This window comes from Triticum urartu, chromosome 5A (genome assembly GCF_056163025.1).
Source record: "Triticum urartu cultivar PI428250 chromosome 5A, HENAU_Tu73, whole genome shotgun sequence".
Classification (NCBI taxonomy): domain Eukaryota; kingdom Viridiplantae; phylum Streptophyta; class Magnoliopsida; order Poales; family Poaceae; genus Triticum; species Triticum urartu.
In genome coordinates this window covers 571,672,348-571,694,095 of record NC_141877.1, presented here as the reverse complement: position 1 = coordinate 571,694,095, position 21,748 = coordinate 571,672,348, and the positions used below count along the sequence as shown (strand labels likewise).

At 44.7% G+C, this 21,748-nt stretch overlaps 2 pseudogenes across 1 annotated transcript; both read right to left on the bottom strand.

Annotated features, from left to right (window-relative positions):
• Positions 1 to 3,943: 3,943 nt before the first annotated feature.
• Positions 3,944 to 6,406, bottom strand: LOC147972961 (UDP-glycosyltransferase 83A1-like; annotated as a pseudogene). The gene is made up of 2 exons (XR_015602711.1): positions 5,161 to 6,406; positions 3,944 to 5,066 (listed from the first exon to the last, which is right to left on the bottom strand). The product of XR_015602711.1 is annotated as a UDP-glycosyltransferase 83A1-like (transcript).
• Positions 6,407 to 7,929: 1,523 nt separating this feature from the next.
• Positions 7,930 to 20,569, bottom strand: LOC125507369 (UDP-glycosyltransferase 83A1-like; annotated as a pseudogene).
• Between the last annotated feature and the right edge of the window lie 1,179 nt (positions 20,570 to 21,748).

Here is a 21,748-nt window from a genome sequence, read left to right as displayed (position 1 = left end):
GAGTGGTGGTCGGGGACGAGCGATGGTCTTTTCCTACCAATCTACCCCCCTAGGAGCATGCGCGTAGTGCCGAGGTTTTTGATGACTTGTAGATTTTTGCAATAAGTATGTGAGGTCTTTATGACTAATGTTGAGTCCATGGATTATACACACTCTCACCCTTCCATCCTTGCTAGCCTCTTCGGTACCATGTGTTGCCCTTTCTCACACTGAGAGTTCGTGCAAACTTCGCCGGTGCATCCAAACCCCGTGATATGATACGCTCTATCACACATAAATCTCCTTATATCTTCCTCAAAACAGCCACCATACCTACCTATTATGGCATTTCCATAGCCATTCCGAGATATATTGCCATGCAACTTTCCACTAATCCGTTTATTATGACACGCATCATCATTGTCATATTGCTTTGCATGATCATGTAGCTGACATCGTATTTGTGGCAAAGCCACCTCTCATAATTCTTTCATACATGTCACTCATGCATCATCGCAATCCCGGTACACCGCCGGAGGCATTCATATAGAGTCATATCTTGTTCTAGTATCGAGTTGTAATCATTGAGTTGTAAATAAATAGAAGTATGATGATCATCATTTTCTAGAGCATTGTCCCAAGTGAGGAATAAAAAAATAAAAAAAAAGAGAAGAGAAAGGCCATAAAAATAGAAGGCCCAAAAAAAGAAAAAAAAGAAAAGAGAAAGGCCATAAAAAAGGGAAGAACGGCCAAATAAAAAAATGAGAGAAAAAGAGAGAAGGGACAATGCTACTATCCTTTGCCACACTTGTGCTCCAAAGTAGCACCATAATCTTCATGTAGAGAGTTTCTTGTTTTGTCACCTTCATATACTAGTGGGAATTTTTCATTATAGAACTTGGCTTGTATATTCCAACAATGGGCCTCCTCAAGTGCCCTAGGTCTTCGTGAGCAAGCAAGTTGGATGCACACCCACTTAGTTTCTTTTTTTGAGCTTTCATACATTTATAGCTCTAGTGCATCCGTTGCATGGCAATCCCTACTCCTTGCATTAACATCAATCGATGGGCATCTTCATAGCCCATCAATTAGCCTCGTTGATGTGAGACTTTCTCCTTTTTGTCTTCTCCACATAACCCTCCTCATTATATTCTATTCCACCCATAGTGCTATATCCATGGCTCGCGCTCATATATTGCATGAAAGTTTATAGGTTTGAGATTACTAAAGTATGAAGCAATTGCTTGGCTTGTCATCGGGGTTGTGCATGATGTGAGCATTCTTGTGTGACGAAAATGGAGCATGACTAAACTATATGATTTTGTAAGGATGAACTTTCTTTGGCCATGTTATTTAGAGAAGACATAATTGCTTAGTTAGTATGCTCGAAGTATTATTATTATTATTATTATTATTATTATTATTATTATTATTATTATTATTATGTCAATATGAACTTTTGTCTTGAATCTTTCGGATCTGAATTTCATGCCACAATTAAGAAGAATTACATTGAAATTATGCCAAGTAGCATTCCACATCAAAAATTCCGTTTTTATCATTTACCTACTCGAGGACGAGCAGGAATTATGCTTGGGGATGCTGATATGTCTCCAACATATCTATAATTTTTGATTGTTCCATGCTATTATATTATCCATTTTGGATGATTATGGGATTTATTATACACTTCTATATTATTTTTGGGACTAACCTATTAACCCAGAGCCCAGTGCCAGTTTCTGTTTTTTTTGCCTATTTTAGGGTTTCGAAAAAAGGAAGATCAAACGGAGTCCAATTGACTTGAAACTTCACGGAACTCATTTTTGGAAGGAAAGCATCCCGGGAAACTTGGAGTCTACATCAAGGAAGCTTCTAGGAGGCCACAAGGTAGGGGGCGCGCCCTCCTCCCTCGTGGGCCCCTCATGGCTCCCCTGACGTACTTCTTCCGCCTATATATCTCCATATACCCTAAAACTACCGGAGAGAACAATAGATCGGGAGTTCCGCCGCCAGAAGCCTCCGTAGCCACCGAAAACCAATCTAGACCCGTTTGGGCACCCTGTCGGAGGGGTCAATCCCTCTCCGGTGGCCATATTCATCATCCCGGTGCTCTCCATGACGAGGAGGGAGTAGTTCTCCCTCGGGGCTGAGGGTATGTACCAGTAGCTATGTGTTTGATCTCTCTCTCTCTCTCTCTCTCTCTCGTGTTCTTGAGGTGATACGATCTTGATGTATCACGAGTTTTGCTATTATATTTGGATCCTATGATGTTTCTTCCCACCTCTACTCTCTTGTAATGGATTGAGTTTTCCCTTTGAAGTTATCTTATCGGATTGAGTCTTTAAGGATTTGAGAACACTTGATGTATGTCTTGCGTGGGATACCCATGGTGACAATGGGGTATTCTATTGATCCACTTGATGTATGTTTTGGTGATCAACTTGCGGGTTCTGCCCATGAACCGATGCATAGGGGTTGGCACACGTTTTCATTGTGATTCTTTGGTAGAAACTTTGGGGCACTCTTTGAGGTTCTATGTGTTGGTTGAATAGATGAATATGAGATTGTGTGATGCATATCGTATAATCATACCCACGGATACTTGATGTGACATTGGAGTATCTAGGTGACATTAGGGTTTTGGTTGATTTGTGTCTTAAGGTGTTATTCTAGTACGAACTCTAGGGCTGTTTGTGACACTTATAGGAATAGCCCAATGGATTGATTGGAAAGAATAACTTTGAGGTGGTTTCGTACCCTACCATAATCTCTTCGTTCGTTCTCCGCTATTAGTGACTTTGGAGTGACTCTTTGTTGCATGTTGAGGGATAGTTATGTGATCCAATTATGTTATTATTGTTGAGAGAACTTGCACTAGCGAAAGTGTGAACCCTAGGCCTTGTTTCAACGCATTGCAATACCGTTGACACTCACTTTTATCATTAGTTACCTTGCTGTTTTTATATTTTCTGATTACAAAAACCATTATCTATTATCCATATACCACTTGTATCACCATCTCTTCGCCGAACTAGTGCACCTATACAATTTACCATTGTATTGGGTGTGTTGGGGACACAAGAGACTCTTTGTTATTTGGTTGCAGGGTTGCTTGAGATAGACCATCTTCATCCTACGCCTCCTACGGACTGATAAATCTTAGGTCATCTACTTGAGGGAAATTTGCTACTGTCCTATAAACCTCTGCACTTGGAGGCCCAACAACGTCTATAAGAAGAAGGTTGTGTAGGAGACATCAAGGGGGCATTGCCCCCTTCGCGCTATATTTGTTCAATAGTTGTTTAACATTGAGCGCGTGTCTCTTATAATTATTATTTGTACTATATAATTACATATACATGGTAAATTCATAAACGAGTAACAAACAGCGGCTAACAACGAGACGATCGAAAGGAGAACACCTAAAACCTAACAGTGCGAGCACACGGGATCCGCAAATACTAACAACTGATGCGAGCACATAGAATCCATAAAAAACTACACGAGCCACGAAGCAGAACCAACTGCTAAATACTCAAATAGGAACAAAATCTACAACACAAACGCACGAACACACTACTACCAACAAACCCCAGACCTAGATATGAAAGCTGCACAACCGCAATCATGAAAAATCGCACGCGTGAAGAGAGAGATGGAGAGAGACAAAAACTAACCAGGGAAGCAGGGAATCGAAGAGGAAGATCAAGATTCAGCAGAGAGGGATCTCAAAAACGCAAGGAACCCAAGGGAATCGCCTCGACTCCTTCGCCTCTCGAACACCTCCTCTGCCACTCCGTCCTTTCGAAACAATACCACCCAAATGAAATGGGGGAAAAAAATTCAAAAGGAAACACGGGGGAGACTGTAACGGACAGACCCGCAATAAACCCGCGCCGGCCAAAATAAAACCGCACCAGACCAGACATGACAAAAGAAACCCACGACTGAAAAACAACTCTCAGCGCGAATCTCAGCGTGAGATCAGACAGGCACAAACTCGAATGATAGCCAATTGAAAAACACTCGAGTGAAAAATAGCAAATCCGTTTGTTTTTGCGGTGGCCGGTCTGTGCTCCGAGTCGGCCGTTCCGTCAAAACACCTCACGCGTGAGATCCTTGTCAAGCAGGCCGTGCCATCCATTTTGATAGCGTGTCTCTCTCTAATGATGAAGTTCATAGCCGAGAAGGACTGGTTTCTCCCCCCGTGCATCGGACATCACAACAATTTCGAGGTTAAGAAGTAACAATATCAATTGATCATTGTTGTCTTAGCAAGCTGACAAGCTTGAGCAAGTTCCCATGCGAGGACCCTCCCTCCCGGATGCTGCCGCACGCGACCTCCTTCCACGCCGCCGCCCTCGCCTTGACCCCCTCGTCATCACTGAGGAGCCGCGCGACCTTGCTCCGGACCTCCTCCTTTGCGCCGATGCCCCACATGTTGCACACGTAGCTCTGGTTGCAGAACTGGTCGGCGAAGTAGGGCCAGCACAGGAACGGCACGCCCTCCCACCCGCAGTGCGACACGAAGCAGGCCACGGCTGGTTGGGAGAGCACCCGCTGCTGCGGCGCCCAGCCCACCACCAGCCCCTTCCCCTCCACGCGGCGCTTGAACGCATCGAGGTCGAACTGATCCTGCCCTGCTCCGATGGTTAAGTCTGGCCGAACCTCCCACAGGAACGGCCGGCCGGAGAGCGCGAGCCCGTCAGCGAGCTCTTGGAACTGCGTCGTGTCCAGGAAGCCGGAGCTGCCGAAGGCCACATAGACGACGAAGCCGGGGGCTGTTCGTCGAGCCAGGCGAGGTCCTCGGGCAAGAAGTGTTTGACCGGCCTCGGCGTGGGCGCCACCAGCGGGCCGAGAGGCAGAGCGTTCGGGAGGAGGGCCAGAGCGTCGGGCTCCAACTCCATGGAAGTGTTGCAGATGACCACCTCGGCGAGTGGCCATCGACAGGTTGGTCTTGAGGATGTTCTGGATGTTGTTTCTGCGCCTCTCAGGGGAGCTGGTGCTGGCCAGGATGACCCAGGGGATCTCCGACGCGTCGATGGGCGGCACCATTTGGATCTTCCCCTCCCCCTTTACATTCCCTAAATAGACTCCATATTCTCAGTCAATCTTTGTCAATCTTAACCATATGAAGAAGGCAAACAAGTGCCATGGAAATGTTTGATTTGTTCTTACCACTTCAATCGAGCACACCATCCTCTATCAATCTGGGGAGGTTCATCCTCAGAGCAAACACGGCCGCGAAGTAGGTCGAGAACGAGGCAACACGGGCGCCCGCTGCGGTGGCCACCTACAGCGCCCAGCTCATGGACACATCCACGATCACCCACCTAATCTTACTGGATCGGATCATCTCCTCGAGGCGGCCGGACATGGCGGCCGGCAGGTCCTCGACAAACTTGCTGATGTCGGCGTGGTCGTCTCCGGGGCCCAGGCCGTCCGGAACGGCGAGCATGTGGATCCCATTAGGAATTGCTCCCTTCTCTGCCATTGCTTCCATGACGAGGTCGTGGTTGAACTCGGTGTTCACGAAGTCCACCTCGAGGCGGTGCTCGGCGAGCTTGCGAGACAGCTCCATGAGCGGGATGACATGGCCCTGCGCGGGGAAGGGTAGCACCATGACACGAGCTTGAGTAGCAGCACCAGCGGCCATCGAGTCCAGGTTGTCTAGGATAGTGTTTGGGCTCAAGAAGTTTGCAAGTTCAAATATGGACACTCCATGTGGAAAGAGGAAGAAAATCTTATACGACCGGGTCGTATACTTCTGATCTGGAGACCCACTCCATTGGGTGACACCTGGCAGTACGGATCTCGAAGCAGCAAGGTAGCTTCTTCTCTGAAAGTTTGAATCCAAGTTGTGAAATCCGGATTGCCACTGCCGGCCGCCGGTACAGCCGCACACCTCGACGCCGGCGCGGATTTTCCCCTGGTCACAACACGTTGGATGCTTGCTCTCGTCGTTCGCGACCATACTCCTCAACGCCGGCACAATTACGGCGCTTGCTCCTGTCGGTCGCGGCCAGTATTCTGGACGCCGGCGCAACTCTCCTACTCGCCGAGGCCTCAAGGATGCAGCAGCAACTGAACCTGGAGGGAACACATATATTTGCGGTGGTGCTGTAGAACAAGGCCATCTCCTGATCTCCGACATCCACAAGAAAAAGCACAAACCGGCCAACGACCGGTGTTGCTAATCTCCGGTGAGAAACCAACGGGCATCCTCAAGAGAAACTTTTAGCTTGTCGCCTATCTCCGGTGAGATTCGCAGGCTGAAGACCCTCACAACCCCCACCTGCGTTGGTATATAAAAATAATCCTGCCGTGCCAAAGGAAGCTCGCCGCCGTGCGGAATTCTAATCGACATGGGGATTTCGTAGTGGGGAAGAAGACTTTGTTTTTTCTTTTTTGCTTTGAGATTTGTAAATCCACCTGTCAGCTAGTCGATGGGGTCTCCTGAGATGAACGTATGACCAGGTCATACAAGATTTTCGTCAGTGCTTGCGTATTAGAGGGCGTGCACAAAATTATTTGATGTTCGTCAGTGCTTGCGTCAGCAGATTCCAAGTCTGTTGACCATATGCTTATCTTTAATTATGCCCAAGAGATTACCTTGAAAATACTTTTCGGGAAAAACTTCCTGACTATTCATCATCATGGCAGTAGAACGAACACAAGAAATAAAAAATTACATCAAGATCCGTAGACGACACAACGACGACTACAAGCACTGAAGTGAGTCAAAGGCATACTGTCATTATCATCCCTGCCTCGCCGGAGCCAGGCATAACCTTTTGTATTAGGCAATTGGAAATTCGTCGTGCTTACGAGCGCACCAGAACAACAACTACCGCCGATGAAGAGTAGCATAGATCGGAAGGATCCAACCAGGAGACACATTGACGTAGACGAACAAGGACTAAATCCGAGTGGATCCATCAGACAACCACCGACTAAATCCCGCGAGATCCACCAGAGACACATCTCCACACGCCCTCTGACAATGCTAGATGCACCACCGGGATGGTGGCTAGGCGAGGAGAAACTTATTCCATCTTCAAGGAGCCACCGCCGTCTCGTCCTCCTGAACATAACACAAACCCTAGTAGAACTCAAAGAAACATATAAAAACGAAGCCCTCCCATCGGCAAGAACCGGGATCCACCTGTTCGGCAGCACCGTCGACGGGAGGCAGAAACTGTCTCGACGAGGCCCTCTTTTGAAGTGGTGTGTGTGGGGTATCGTGTGTGTGCTGATCAGTGGTTGTGATGGTTTTTGCCCAGTTTTCCATGATTAACTCGAAAGAAAAATAAGAAAAAGAAGAAGAAGAAGAAGAGAACGAGAGAGAGAGAGAGAGGGACGTAACGATTTCTAAATCACTTCCAAGAAACCGTCCGAGAAGACTTTAGGGCTAGCTGTAAAAGTGATGAGAAAATCTTGATCTTATGGCCATGGTCAGTAGTTAGTCATGCAGTCACTCTCTAAAAGCAATTAGAGTTAGACCAAGCAGCAACATAAAAGCTTGTTCCCTTGCGCTTTTGAACGGCTGCCTAGAGAGGTTAAATTTCACAATAGCTAATTCATCTGCTCTGTTAATTGTACAAAATTATAGGTCTGATATAGATAGCTTGTCGGGTGTGATCGATACGTGTAGTTTCATGTTCTGTTCTTCTTTTGGCATTCCTAACCATTATAAGTAGTCGCTGATTCAAAGGAGCTTCAAAATGTTAGCTCTGAGAAGGCTGAGCAGCGCCAAATTGGATGCTTTCGTTTAGGTGTAGTCCGCTAACCTCTCAATCGGCTTAGGGCATCCGATGACATCAAATGTCCATGGGCGGCAGTCCCAGCCATGCAACCGTGGACACCAAAATGGGAAGAAAATCCTATGTGACCTGGGTCGCACACATCGATCGTGAGACCCTCTCCAGCATAGGACACGTGGCAAAACTAAATCTCAAAGAACGTAGCCGGCGCCGTCCCCGCTGCCTTTGCTGCTCTGCCCGGCGTTCCTTGGTGCCCTTGAAGCCCGCCCTTGAGGCGCTTCTCCGGCTCGCTCGCCGCGGCCGCGACGGCCGCCACCGCCGCCCCGGCTGCTCTCCTCCGTCGTTCACGACCGCCCTCCTCGGCGCCCCAGCATCTCGTCCTGCTCGTTGCGTAGCTCCCCAGCGGCGCTCTGCTCCGTCCTTGGCCACCGGTCAGCTCCTCTGCTCCGTTGATGTCCTACAAGATACATGGTGATAGAATGGTGTGACCGAGGGATGGAAGGAATGGGATTATAGATAATTAATTGGAATTGGAGAATTAATTGACTTGCCTTGCCAAGTGTCCTATGCTGGAGAGGGTCTCACGGTCTATGCGTGTGACCTAGGTTGCATAGGATTTTCTTCCCACCAAATGCCACCCCTCAGTTCTTTTTATACTGAAGCTACTGAAGATAATCAAAGATAAGCAGCTCAATTCTTTCATAGATAAATTTTCCAATGCACCAACAATTAAAATATAAACATTACAATCGAAACATCAGGTTTTGAAATAAAATAGGTTAATTTTGAATTCAAATTATCCAAATCGTCCTCATTATCACTGTTTCATTGTCATCTTCGTCCTCATCTAACGAAGACGAATATATGAACTCAGCTCGCCTGAATCCATTGTGTTTCCCACTCAAAATAGAGTTCGGCTATAGTATGACACCTCACGTGCAATCTTTGTCCTGACGCATCAGTTCGAACCGTTCGTGGGGCATTGTACCGGGATTGAAAAGAAACGTCGCGCGTGCTGTAATTTTACTCAAAAATATGATAAAGATATTCTAGAGAAAACATAAAATTTTATTTTGATATATCGAAGGACATTCTTTTTTTGATAAAGAATACTTTTATTAACTCAAAAATACCAAAACGCCATAGGACAATCTTCTTGTAGCAATTCTCAAGATGAAAAATAATCATTCTAACACGAAGGCAGATCATGACTTGCTCACCACTTCACTATATATAAAACTAAATCTAAGCCGTTTGAGTTTTATTTTTTGTATTTGTCGACGTAGATGTTTGGATCCGTCCGATGTATCGGTGTCATGATTCACGCAATGACAGGATACCTGCTCTCCCATCGGGATCCCTGCTCTCCCATCGGGATCCCTGCTCTCCTAGCAAATTCACAAGCTTGAGAAGGTACCCATGCGAGGACCCACCCTCTGCAATGCTCGCACATGCCATGTCCTTCCACGTGTCCGCCTTCGCCTTGACCCTTTCGTCACCAAGCAGCCGCGCCACCTTGCTCTCGATCTCCTCCTTCGCCACGACCCCTCGCTCGTCTCAGCGAACCTTTATGCCGGTGCCCCACACATTGCACACTGCTACCTCTTGAGCACTGCGTTGGTTTTTCCTTGAAGAGGAAAGGGTGATGCAGCAAAGTAGCATAAGTATTTCCCTCGGTTTTTGAGAACCAATGTATCAATCCAGTACGAGGCCACGCACGAGTCCCTCGCACCTACACAAACAAATAAAATCCTTGCAACCAACGCAATAAAGGGGTTGTGAATCCCTTCATGGTCACTTACGAAAGTGAGTTTCGATAGATATGATAAGATAATATTTTTGGTATTTTATGATAAAGATGCAAAGTAAATAAAGCAAAATAAAAACGGAAAAAGAAATAGCTTGTTGACGGAAGATTAATCTGATACAAAATAGACCCAGGGCCATAGGTTTCACTAGTGGCTTCTCTCGAGAGCGTAAGTATTATGGTGGGTAAACAAATTACTGTTGAGCAGTTGACAGAATTGAGCATAGTTATGAGAATATCTAGGTATGATCATGTATATAGGCATCACATCAGAGACAAGTAGACCGACTCCTACCTGCATCTACTACTATTACTCCACACATCGACTGCTATCCAGCATGAATCTAGAGTATTAAGTTCAAAAGAATAGAGTAACGCCTTAAGTAAGATGACATGATGTAGAGGGATAAACTCATGCAATATGATATAAACCCCATCTTGTTATCCTCGATGGCAACAATATAATACGTGCCTTGCTGCCCCTACTGTCACTGGGAAAGGACACCGCAAGATTGAACCCAAATCTAAGCACTTCTCCCATTGCAAGAAAGATCAATCTAGTAGGCCAAACCAAACTGATAATTCGAAGAGACTTGCAAAGATAACCAATCATACATAAAAGAATTCAGAGAAGATTCAAATATTTTTCATATATAAACTTGATCATAAGCCCACAATTCATCGATCTCAACAAAAACACCGCAAAAGAAGATTACATCGAATAGATCTCCACATGAGAGGGGGAGAACATTGTATTGAGATCCAAAAAAAGAGAAGAAGCCATCTAGCAAATAACTATGGACCCAAAGGTCTGAAGTAAACTACTCACACATCATCGGAGAGGCTATGATGTTGATGTAGAAGCCCTCCGTGATTGATGCCCCCCCAGCGGAGCTCCGGAAAAGGCCCCAAGATGGGATCACATGGGTACAGAAGGTTGTGGTGGTGGAATTAGGTTTTTGGCTCCGTATCTGGTAGTTTGGGGGTACGTAGGTATATATAGGAGGAAGGAGTACGTTGGTGGAGCAACGTGGGCCCCTCGAGGGTGGAGGGTGCGCCTAGGGGGGGGGGGTAGGCGCGCCCCCTACCTCGTGCCTTCCTGGTTGCTTTCTTGACGCAGGGTCCAAGTCCTCTGGATCACGTTCGTTCCAAAAATCACGTTCCCGAAGGTTTCATTTCGTTTGGACTCCGTTTGATATTCTTTTTCTGTGGAACTCTGAAGTAGGCAAAAACGGCAATTCTGGGTTGGGCCTCCGGTTAGTAGGTTAGTCCCAAAAATAATATAAAAGTGTATAATAAAGTCCAATAATGTCCAAAACAGAATATAATATAGCATGGAACAATAAAAAATTATAGATACGTTGGAGACGTATCAAGCATCCCCAAGCTTAATTCCGACTCGTCCTCGAGTAGGTAAATGATAAAAACAGAATTTTTGATGTGGAATGCTACTTGGCATAATTTCAATGTAATTCTCTTAATTGTGGTATGAATATTCAGATCTGAAAGATTCAAGACAAAAGTTTAATATTGACATAAAAATAATAATATTTCAAGCATACTAACTAATCAATTATGTCTTCTCAAAATAACATGGCCAAAGAAAGTTATCCCTACAAAATCATATAGTCTGGCTATGCTCTATCTTCACCACACAAAGTACTTAAATCATGCATAACCCCGATGACAAGCCAAGCAATTGTTTCATAGTTTTGGTGTTCTCAAAATTTTTCAATCTTCACACAATACATGAGCATGAGCATGGACATAGCACTATATGTGGAATAGAATGGTGGTTGTGGAGAAGACAAAAAGGGAGAAGATAGTCTCACATCAACTAGGCGTATCAACGGGCTATGGAGATGCCCATCAATACATATTAATGTGAGTGAGTAGGGATTGCCATGCAACGGATGCACTAGAGTTATGAGTATATGAAAGCTCAACAAAACGAACTAAGTGGGTGTGCATCCAACTCGCTTTCTCACGAAGACCTAGGGCATTTTGAGGAAGCCCATCATTGGAATATACAAGCCAAGTTCTATAATGAAAAATTCCCACTAGTATATGAAAGTGATATCATAGGAGACTCTCTATAATGAAGATCATGGTGCTACTTTGAAGCACAAGTGTGGTAAAAGGATAGTAGCATTGTCCCTTCTCTCTTTTTCTCTCATTTTTTTATTTGGGCTTTTTCTCTCTCTTTTTATGGCCTCTTTTTTTTAGTCCGGAGTCTCATCCCGACTTGTGGGGGAATCATAGTCTCCATCATCCTTTCCTCACTTGGGACAATGCTCTAAAAATGATGATCATCACACTTTTATTTACTTACAACTCAACAATTACAACTCAATACTTAGAAAAAATATGACTCTATGTGAATGCCTCCGGTGGTGCACCGGGATATGCAATGAATCAAGAGTGACATGTATGAAAGAATTATGAATGGTGGCTTTGCCACCAATACCATGTCAACTACATGATCATGCAAAGCAATATGACAATGATGGAGCGTGTCATAATAAACGGAAGGTGGTAAGTTGCATGGTAATATATCTCGGAATGGCTATAGAAATGCCATGATAGGTAGGTATGGTGGCTGTTTTGAGGAAGGTATTTGGTGGGTTTATGATACCGGCGAAAAGTGCGCGGTATTAGAGAGACTAGCAATGGTGGAAGGAAGGAAGTGCGTATAATCCATGGACTCAACATTAGTCATAAAGAACTCATATACTCATTGCAAAAATCTACAAGTTATCGAAGAAAAGTATTACACGCATGCTCCTAGGGGGATAGATTGGTAGGAAAAGACCATCGCTCGTCCCGACCGCCACTCATAAGGAAGACAATCAATAAATAAATCATGCTCCGACTTCATCACATAACGGTTCACCATACGTGCATGCCACGGGAATCACAAACTTTAACACAAGTATTTCTCAAATTCAAAACTACTCAACTAGCATGACTCTAATATCACCATCTCCATATCTCAAAACAATTGTCAAGTATCAAACTTCTCATAGTATTCAACACACTTCATAAGAATTTTTTTACTAATCTTGAATGCCTATCATGATTAAAGCAAATTACCACGATGTTTTGTAGGACTCTCAAAATAATCTCAATGAAGCATGAGGGAAAAATTGTTTCTATAAAACAAATCCACCACCGTGCTCTAAAAGATATAAGTGAAGCACTAGAGCAAAAACTATATAGCTCGAAAGATATAAGTGAAGCACATAGAGTATTCTAATAATTTTCAAATCATGTGAGTCTCTCTAAAAAGGTGTGTACAGCAAGGATGATTGTGGTAAACTAACAAATAAAGACTCAAATAATACAAGATGCTCCAATAAAAACACATATCATGTGGTGAATAAAAAAGCTCCAAGTAAAGTTACCGATGGAAGTAGACGAAAGAGGGGATGCCTTCCGGCGCATCCCCAAGCTTTGGCTTTTAGGTGTCCTTATATTATCTTGGGCTGCCATGAGCATCCCCAAGCTTAGTCTCTTGCCACTTCTTGTTCCGTAATCCATCAAATCTTTTACCCAAAACTTGAAAACTTCACAACACAAAACTTAAAGTAGAAAATCTCGTGAGCTCCATTAGCGAAAGAAAAGAAAACACCACTTCAAGGTACTTTAATGAACTAATTCTTTATTTATATTGGTGTTAAACCTACTGTATTCCAACTTCTCTATGGTTTATAAATTATTTTACTAGCCATAGATTCATCAAAATAAGCAAACAACACACGAAAAACAGAATCTGTCAAAAAAAGAACAGTCTGTAGTAATCTGTAGCTAACGCACGTTATGGAACCCCAAAAATTCTAAAATAAATTGCTGGACGTGAGGAATTTATCTATTAATCATATGCAAAAAGAATTAACTAAATAGCACCTTCCAAATAAAAATAACAGCAGTTCTCGTAAGCGCTAAAGTTTCTGTTTTTTACAGCAAGATTAAAAAGACTTTCCCCAAGTCTTCCCAACGGTTCTATTTGGCACAGACACTAATTAAACACAAAAAAAAACAACCAAAACAGAGGCTAGATAAATTATTTATTTATTACTAAATAGGAGCAAAAAATCAATTAATAAAAATAAAATTGGATTGCCTCCCAACAAGCACTATCGTTTAACGCCCCTAGCTAGGCATAAAAGCGAAGATAGATCTAGGTATCTTTAGTTGGTAATTCTTCAATGAGACATCTATCACACTTAGGAGTTTCTTTCTTTTTATTAATTATCAAACTTCTAGGAGTTTCTTTATTTTTATTAATTATCAAACTTCTAGGCACAAAATCGAAAAAATCATTTGTAGCAAATGGTTCCTTAATGATAGCAAAAAGGTTGGGATGAATACTTATAGATTTGACATCCGTAGTTTCCTTGCTAGAGGATCCACCCTTATTTTTAGGAACATACATAAGCTTGGCAATTTTAGCTGGAGTACTTGGAGTATTTTTTATGAAAGAAAAAGTGGTTCCCAAGTTGGTAATGATACCCTCAAGTTTATCGATTCTAGTGGAATCCTGATTTATTCTTTCATTAACTATGGGTTCCTTATCTTTAATATTTTTCAAAGTGACTCCTACTTTAGATCTATATTGATTAATTTGGTTGTGGATCTTTTTATCCAAATTTTCAATTAACTCTACGGTAGAAACTTTATTTTCAATAATTTCAAGTCTTTGCATTACATGCTCCAAAGTTAACATAGTTCCATTAACCAAAAGAGGGGATGAGCCAAACAAATCTATCATAGCATTATAAGAATCAAATGTATGGCTACCCAAGAAATTCCCTCCGGTAATGGTATCAAGGATCTATCTGTGCCAAGGAGTAGCGCCTACATAAAAATTGCGGAGAAGAACGGAAGTAGATTGCTTCCTGATAGATCTATTTTGAGCATTGCAAATTCTATACCAAGCGTATTTTAGATTTTCTCATTCCCTTTGCTTAAAATTAAGAACTTCATTTTCGGGAGACATCGGAGAAGATAGGGGACTATCCATAACGACAAGCAAGCGATCCAACACAAAAGCAAACAAGAAACGGACAAAAAGAGGCAAATAGGGAAAGAGAAGGAGGACGGAGAGAGAGGGAAAATAAAACGGCAAGGGTGAAGTGGGGGAGAGGAAAACGAGAGGCAAATGGCAAATAATGTAATGCGGGAGATAAGGGTTTGTGATGGGTACTTGGTATGTTGACTTTTGCATAGACTCCCCGGCAACGGCACCAGAAATCCTTCTTGCTACCTCTTGAGCACTGCGTTGGTTTTCCCTTAAAGAGGAAAGGGTGATGCAACAAAGTAGCATAAGTATTTCCCTCAGTTTTTGAGAACCAAGGTATCAATCCAGCAGGAGGCCACGTACGATTCCCTCGCACCTACACAAACAAATAAAATCCTCGCAACCAACGCAATAAAGGGGTTATCAATCCCTTCACGGTCACTTACAAAAGTGAGATCTGATAGATATGATAAGATAATATTTTTGTAATTTTTATGATAAAGATGCAAAGTAAATAAAGCAAAATAAAAACGGCAAAAGAAATAGCTTGTTGACGGAAGATTAATATGATGAAAAATAGACCCGGGGGCAATATGTTTCACTAGTGGCTTCTCTCGAAAGCATAAGTATTACGGTGGGTAAACAAATTACTGTTGAGAAATTGACAGAATTGAGCATAGTTATGAGAATATCTAGGTATGATCATGTATATAGGCATCACGTCCGAGACAAGTAGACTGACTCCTGCCTGCATCTACTACTATTACTCCACACATCGACCGCTATCCAGCATGCGTCTAGAGTATTAAGTTCAAAAGAACAGAGTAACACCTTAAGTAAGATGACATGATGTAGAGGGATAAACTCATGCAATATGATATAAACCCCATCTTGTTATCCTCGATGGCAACAATACAATACGTGCCTTGCTGCCCCTACTATCACTTGGAAAGGACACCGCAAGATTGAACCCAAAGCTAAGCACTTCTCCCATTGCAAGAAAGGCCAATCTAGTAGGCCAAACCAAACTGATAATTTGAAGAGACCTGCAAAGATAACCAATCATACGTAAAAGAATTCAGAGAAGATTCAAATATTGTTCATAGATAAACTTGATCATAAACCCACAATTCATCGGTCTCAACAAACACACCGCAAAAGAAGATTACATCGAATAGATCTCCACATCATCGGAGATTCAAAAAGAGAGAAGAAGCCATCTAGCTAACTACTATGGACCCAAAGGTCTAAAGTAAACTACTCACACATCATCGGAGAGGCTATGGTGTTGATGTAGAAGCCCTCCGTGATCGATGCGCCCTCCGGCGGAGCTCCGGAAAAGGCCCCAAGATGGGATCTCACGGGTACAGAAGGTTGCGGCGGTGGAATTAGGTTTTTGTCTCCGTATCTAGTAGTTTGGGGGTACGTAGGTATATATAGGAGGAAGGAGTATGTCGGTGGAGCAACGTGGGCCCCACGAGGGTGGAGGGCGCGCCTGGGGGGGGGGGTAGGCGCGCCCCCTAACTTGTGCCTTCCTGGTTGCTTTCTTGACGTAGAGTCCAAGTCCTCTGGATTACGTTCGTTCCGAAAATCATGTGCCCGAAGGTTTCATTCTGTTTGGACTCCGTTTGATATTCTTTTTCTGCGAAACTCTAAAATAGGAAAAAAACAACAATTCTGGGATGGGCCTCCGGTTAGTGGGTTAGTCCCAAAAATAATATAAAAGTGTATAATAAAGCCCAATAATGTCCAAAACAGAATATAATATAGCATGGAACAATAAAAAAATGTAGTTACGTTGGAGACGTATCACACACCTAGCTCTGGTTGGTGAACTGGTCGGCGAAGTACGGCCAACAGAGGAACGACACGCCGTGCAACATGCCTTCTATGGTCAAGTTCCGCCCGCAGTGCGACATGAAACAGGCGACGGCGGGGTGCGAGAGCACGCGTTGCTGCGGCGCCCAGCCGATGACCAACCCCTTGCCCTCGATGCGGCGCTTGAACGCGTCAAACCAACCTTTTGTGGCTCCGGTGGTGAAGTTTGGCCGGACGACCCATAGGAACGGTTAGCCGGAGAGCGCGAGCCCGTCGGCAAGCTCTTGAAACTGCGTTGCATCCAAGACGTCGGACCTCCCGAAGGCGACGTAGACGATGGAGCCAGGGGCCTGCGCATCGAGCCAGGCGAGGTAGGTCAGGTCTTCCGGCAGGAAATGTCTGGATGGCCGCGACGTCGGCGCTACCAGCGGGCCGAGCGGCAGCGTGTTCGGGAGCAGAGCTAGAGCGTCAAGTTCCATCTCCATGAAGGTGTTGTGGATGATCTTCTCGGCAAGCGGCATCAACTGGTTGGTCTTGAGGACGTTCTGGATGTTGGTTCTGCGCCTCTCGGGGGTGCTGCCCAGGCTGACCCAAGGGATCTCTACCGCGTCAACGGGCGGCATCAGTTGGACCCTCTCGTTCCTCTTCACGTTCCCTGCGTACGTGTGGTGTCCATGTTCATGGTGCAAAGTCCACATACCAATAAAAGACTAGGAAACTAACGAGTTACATGGAGATGGAAATTTTGATTTGCTCTTACCAATTTCATCAACAATACCGTCCTCGATCAGCCTGGGGAGCTTCAACCTGAGCGCGAACACGGCTGCAGAGTACGTGGAGAACAAGGCGACAAGGGCACCCGCTGTGGTGGCCAGCTCCAGGGCCCAGCTCATGGACACGTCTGCTATCATCCACTTTGTCTTCCTCGACCTGATAATCTCCTTGAGGCAGCCGGACATGGCGGCCTGCAGTCCCTTGACCAGCGCACCGATGTCCGTGTGGTCGTCGGCAGGCCGCAGGCCGTCTGGAATGGAGAGCATGTGAACTCCTCCTGGGATTGCTGAAGGAAATATGCCCTAGAGGCAATAATAATGTTATTATTTTATTTCCTTATATCATGATAAATGTTTATTATTCATGCTAGAATTGTATTATCCGGAAACATAATACTTGTGTGAATACAAAGACAAACCAAACGTCACTAGTATGCCTCTACTTGACTAGCTCGTTAATCGAACATGGTTATGTTTCCTAACCATAGACATGTGTTTTCATTTGATTAATGGGATCACATCATTAGAAGAACGATGTGATTGACATGACCCATTCCATTAGCTTAGCACCCAATCGTTTAGTATGTTGCTATTGCTTTCTTCATGACTTATACATGTTCCTATGACTATGAGATTATGCAGCTCCCGTTTACCGGAGGAACACTTTGTGTGCTACCAAACGTCACAACGTAACTGGGTGATTATAAAGGAGCTCTACAGGTGTCTCCAAAGGTGAATGTTGGGTTGGCGTATTTCGAGATTAGGATTTGTCACTCCGATTGTCGGAGAGGTATCTCTGGGCCCTCTCGGTAATGCACATCACATAAGCCTTGCAAGCATTACAACTAATGAGTTAGTTGCAAGATGATGTATTACGAAACGAGTAAAGAGACTTGCCGGTAACGAGATTGAACTAGGTATTGAGATACCGACGATCGAATCTCGGGCAAGTAACATACCGATGACAAAGGGAACAACGTATGTTGTTATGCGGTCTGACCGATAAAGATCTTCGTAGAATATGTAGGAGCCAATATGAGCATCCAGGTTCCGCTATTGGTTATTGACCGGAGACGTGTCTCGGTCATGTCTACATTGTTCTCGAACCCGTAGGGTCCGCACGCTTAAGGTTTCGATGACAGTTATATTATGAGTTTATGAGTTTTGATGTACCGAAGTTAGTTTGGAGTCCCGGATGTGATCACGACATGACGAGGAGTCTCGAAATGGTCGACACATAAAGATTGATATATTGGACGGCTATATTCGGACACCGGAAGTGTTCCGGGTGATTTCGGAGAGCCGGAGGGTTACCGGAACCCCCCCGGGAGAAGTAATGGGCCATATGGGCCTTAGTGGAGAGAGAGAGGGGCAGCCAAAGGTGGGCCGCACGCCTCCTCCCCCCTGGTACGAATTGGACTAGGAGAGGGGGGCGGCGCCCCCCTTTCCTTCCCCCTACCCACTTCTTTCCCCCTCCTAGTAGGAGTCCTACTCCTACTAGGAGGAGGACTCCTCCTTGGCGCGCCATAGGGGCCGGCCGGCCTCCTCCCCTTGATCCTTTATATACGGGGGCAGGGGGCACCCCCAGACACACAAGTTGATCCACGTGATCATATTCTTAGCCGTGTGCGGTGCCCCCTTCCACCATAATCCTCGATAATATTGTAGCGGTGCTTAGGCGAAGCCCTGCGACGGTAGTACATCAAGATTGTCACCACGCCATCGTGCTGACGGAACTCTTCCCCGACACTTTGCTGGATCGGAGTCCGGGGATCGTCATCGAGCTGAACGTGTGCTAGAACTCGGAGGTGCCGTAGTTTCGGTGCTTGATCGGTCGGGCCGTGAAGACGTATGACTACATCAACCGCGTTGTGCTAACGCTTCCGCTGTCGGTCTACAAGGGTACGTAGATCACACTCTTCCCTCGTTGCTATGCATCACCATGATCTTGTGTGTGCGTAGGAAATTTTTGAAATTACTACGTTCCCCAACAATTGCTTCATCCTCTGCCATGGCTTGGAGGACGCGGCCGTGGTTGAACTTAGTGTTCACGACGTCTATCTCCAAGTCGTGCTCGACGAGCTTGCGGGGCAGCTCCATGAGCAGGATGACGTGGCCCTGTGCGGGAAAGGGCAGCACCATGACACGAGGTTGAGCTTGAGCTGCAGTAGCAACCATTGAGCTAGGTTGTTCGCGCGACAATGTGTAAGATGTTATGGGAAGCGTACTACCACCCGTAGGTGGCCGCGGGTATATATTGATTCTGGTGAACAGCCTGTCGTGGCGTCCAAGTTGAGATGATCGCTAGGATGCGTCTGGATTACAGGAGATTGAGGGAGATAGTTTGAATAGAGAGAAATACAGATAGAAGGAGATATATGAGTTTAAACTACAACTCTATCTATCATTTTGTCTAACACTCCCCTTCAATCGAACCTCTATGGAAACTTACCAAGGTTGAGATTGTACTTGAAGCCATCCATTTTTCTCATCGTGAGAGGCTTTGTAAAGCCATCAGCCAGCTGATCACCAGTTGGAATAAATCTTATGTCAAGAAGTCCTTGAGATACTCTTTCTCGAACAAAGTGAAAATCAACTTCAATATGCTTCGTTCGTGCATGAAAAACAGGATTAGCTGAAAGATAGGTTGCACCAATATTATCACACCATTACCTTGCAGCTCGTGGAGTTTTAATCCCAAGCTCATACAGCAACGTTTGAATCCACATTACTTTAGCTGTAGCATTTGCTAGAGCTTTATACTCAGCCTCAGTACTAGACCTCGAGACAGTAGCATGTTTTCTTGCACTCCATGACACAAGATTTGTTCCTAGGAATACAACAAAACCACCCGTGTACCTTCTATCATCAGCACACCCAGCCCAATCTGCATCTGAATAAGCAGTAACAAGTGTAGATGGAGACTTGGTAATTTGAAGTCCAAGTCCCTTTGAGAACTTAAGATTCTCACAATTCTCTTAACTGCTGTCCAATGAGTGGTACTAGGTGCATGTAAATACTGACATACCTTGTTCACAGAATAAGAAATATCAGGACGTGTGAGAGTCAGATACTGTAATGCACCTATAACACTTCTGTAATTTGTTGCATCCTCTGGTCCAGGTGCTACCCCACTATCAACTGTGAGCTTCCCTGAAGTTGAGATGGGTGTACTTACAGGCTTAAACTTTTCCAAACCTACTCTCCTGAGTATATCAACAGTGTATTTTTATTCAGTCAGAAGTATACCATCCTTCACATGTTTAACATCTATACCAAGAAAATAGTGAAGATCTCCCAAGTCATTGATAGCAAACTCCACCTTCAGATCCTTAAGAAAGCAAGTGGTGGCATCTGAACTTGAGCTAGCAACAATAATATCATCAACATAAACAAGCACAATCATAGTAATGTTGCCTTTGTTATAAAAGAACAATGAAGTGTCAGCCTTTGATGGTGTAAACCCAAGCTGTTGTAACTGAGTGCTAAACCTCGAGTACCAGGCTCTTGGGGCCTGTTTTAAACCATACAAGGATTTCTCTAGTTTGCAAACTGAGTGCTAAGCCTTTGATGTCTACTACACAACCTTCTTCTTGTAGACGTTGTTGGGCCCTCCAAGTGCAGAGGTTTGTAGGACAGTAGTAAATTTCCCTCAAGTGGATGACCTAAGGTTTATCAATCCGTGGGAGGTGTAGGATGAAGATGGCCTCTCTCAACACTACAAAAAAGACACATCCGTGACATTTTGGGCCGAACAAAATTTTTTTCTGTCATACATATGACACTTCTATGACGATAATTGTGACAAAACCCGGTATCATCATAGATGTGGTGGGATCCTACTTCTATGACAAAAAATCATGACAGAAAATGGGCTTTTTGTCCTGGGAAGGCCGGACACGCAGCTGCATGACATTCTTTGGGCCGTCCATGACGGAAAAAACCATGGTAGAAGCAAGGGCGAGGAAAATTTTGGGGAGTTCCCGGTTACGGTGGGAGGTCGGGGGCCAAGCGATGCACGCTTCTCTCGTACACGTACGCGTGATACGTCTCCAACGTATCTATAATTTTTTATTGCTCCATGCTATATTATCTAATGTTTTGGACTATATGGGGCTTTATTTTCCACTTTTATATTATTTTTGGGACTAACCTATTAACCAGAGGCCCAGCCCAGAATTGCTGTTTTTTGCCTATTTCAGTATTTCGGAGAAACAGAATATCAAACGGAGTCCAAACGGAATAAAACCTTTGGGAAAATTATTTTCTCACCGAACGTGATCCAGGAGACTTGGACCCTACTCCAAGGATTCAAAGAGGCGGTCACGACGGTGGGGGGCGCCCCCCTATGGCGTGCCCCCCTGCCTCATGGGCCCCTCGGTGCTCCACTGACGTACTACTTCCTCCTATATATACCTACGTACCCCCAAACGATCAGAAGAGGAGCAAAAAACCTAATTCCACCGTCGCAACTTTCTGTATCCATGAGATCCCATCTTGGGGCCTGTTCCGGAGCTCCGCCGGAGAGGGCCGTCATCACGGAGGGCTTCTACATCATCATAGCCTCTCCGATGAAGTGTGAGTA